This window comes from Hibiscus syriacus, unplaced genomic scaffold, assembly GCF_006381635.1.
Source record: "Hibiscus syriacus cultivar Baekdansim isolate YM2019G1 unplaced genomic scaffold, ASM638163v2 tig00112072_pilon, whole genome shotgun sequence".
Taxonomy (NCBI): domain Eukaryota; kingdom Viridiplantae; phylum Streptophyta; class Magnoliopsida; order Malvales; family Malvaceae; genus Hibiscus; species Hibiscus syriacus.
Genome location: NW_024063249.1, coordinates 826,718 through 828,867, shown reverse-complemented (window position 1 = coordinate 828,867; position 2,150 = coordinate 826,718). Strand labels below are relative to the sequence as shown.

Sequence of the window (2,150 nt, the reverse complement as noted above, 5' to 3'; positions counted from 1 at the left end):
TGAAGAATCAAACCTAGAAAGCTCTAGACTCGATGAAGAACAATGGGGGATGAATAGGGGAAGGTGGCGGCAACAAGTAGGGTTGTTTTAGAGTTTATTTTATGTACTGGAAATAAGGTAAGAAACAAGATTAGAACAAGATAAACATAAGATAAAGAAATTGAAAATAAAGTAAGATAACCAAGAAATCAAAAGATCTCCCTTATGAAGGTGAACGGTAAAGATGATTGATGGTGTGGATGGATATGTGGAAAACTTATGGATAATGTCCAATCGAGCCCTCCTAGTCGTAATTAAAAGGCAAACACGATAATATGGCTCTAACCAACTCTCCTAGTCGCGATGAAAAGGCAAATTGCAGTGTGAAGATTAATCTCCCTCACAAGAACTTGAAAGAACTCAAGGAGAAGAAGCTTCAAAGGCACAAGGCAATCAACACTTGCAAAAACGAACTCTCGTTGTTTTATTAATCAAAGAAATCTTATTTACAAAGTTGAATGAAGCCTCCTTTATGTAGGAGTTGAGTTCTAAAGGTCCTAAATAACTAAAGAATAAAATAATAATAAACTAAACATGTCTTAACTCTAATTCCTAATAAAATAATAATAACTAAAAATATTGGTTTAACCCAACCTTAATTCAGAATAAAATAATAAATCTGATCCTAAAAGATAATTTATCATCCTACATTAAATTATATTACACAAAATCAATATAAATATTGAAAATTTGTAATATTTACAAAACCACGTATTAATTCCGTATAGGATTTCCTGCATGCACCGTCTTCTGTAAAATGACCATATCTTGAGTTCCCGATATCGGATTGATGCGATTCAAGAACCGTTAGAAATATAAGAGACATATTGTTGTATCTACAGAAGACATATTTACCAAATAAGATCAGGATCCCATTAAGAAAGTAATCGTAAATCTACTATTGTTCTAGTCTTCTTTTTCAAGGCTTGGATGAGTGGATCATTTGGAAGAGTTATTACTTCTTCCTTTTATGTGAGCCTTGTGATGCATGTATCACCCCCCTAATTTTCATTTTTTTCACCAACATTCATAGAACTTGATATAAACTATGAGCCTGAAATACATTTCGCCTTCAAAACAGTCGGTCATCAAAGTGGCAACACCTCTATGCATGAAAAAGTCACCGGTGCCACCAACCACAGATATATCCCTAGTCTTATTCATCAACGGATCAACAACGACGAAATTAATGCTGCCATGGTAGTCACTACTGTTAAAAACAAATAGAAAACCTAGCCAAGCAGTATACGTGTTTTCGGTATCGTAATGGTACATGCCTTGAGCCCTAGTGAAGGTTGTTGTCTAAGATAATCGGGTCATCGTAAACAGCTATGTTCCCGAAATGGAACTGACCTGCAAGGATCGTCAAGTTTACTCCTTGGGGAGCTGCAACAATGACACATGTCGCGTTCTCTTTTGTTCTTTCCATTGTAAATAATGTTGTGGAAGTATAGCAGCAGTTGTTTGCATGGCATGTATTGCTTGTTTTTTGATGGAGAAGATAAAGATACGATGAGAATCATGAAAAATGGAAGCAAAATACAAGCTTTTAATGCCATTATTGCTTCTGTATCAGAAAAAAGGAAGATATGAAGGAATTCTAAGGTGGTTTCTCTTATTGTCTTTCGTCTTCTTTATATAGAGGTTGGTTTGATGATTTTTTGAAGTGGAAGTGTGTAATCACCACTTTTATCTCAAAACAATTAATTTAAAATAGAAAAAAATCAATTAGCCATACCTTGCTACCATCAAATCCCAGTAGCCACCATGACCCCGGTTGTAACTCCACTAACTCTCCATGCCCTGCCATGCCCCACGTGAAGCAACAACACTGCCATACTCCTGCTCCACACTAGCCCCATTCCATCAGCTCACCAACATAGCAGCAAGTTACAAAAAAACAAAGTAATGTCAGAATTTTTCATTATTTTTTCTAATACCTACTGTAATATGGGTATAAAACCCAAATCAAACACAAATGTAAGAGATGTTTTTTCTTGGAGAAACATCCGAATACAAAAAAAAATAGAGAAAGTTCATTATTTTGACAAAAGGTCACTTCCTTTTCATTCATTTTTTACTTTTTATGCATGTATGTAGTTTCCATAAAA

General features: G+C 34.9%; 1 pseudogene; it reads right to left on the bottom strand.

Moving 5' to 3' along the window:
• Window positions 1-1,030: 1,030 nt before the first annotated feature.
• On the bottom strand, window positions 1,031-1,643 carry LOC120174371 (annotated as a pseudogene).
• Between the last annotated feature and the right edge of the window lie 507 nt (window positions 1,644-2,150).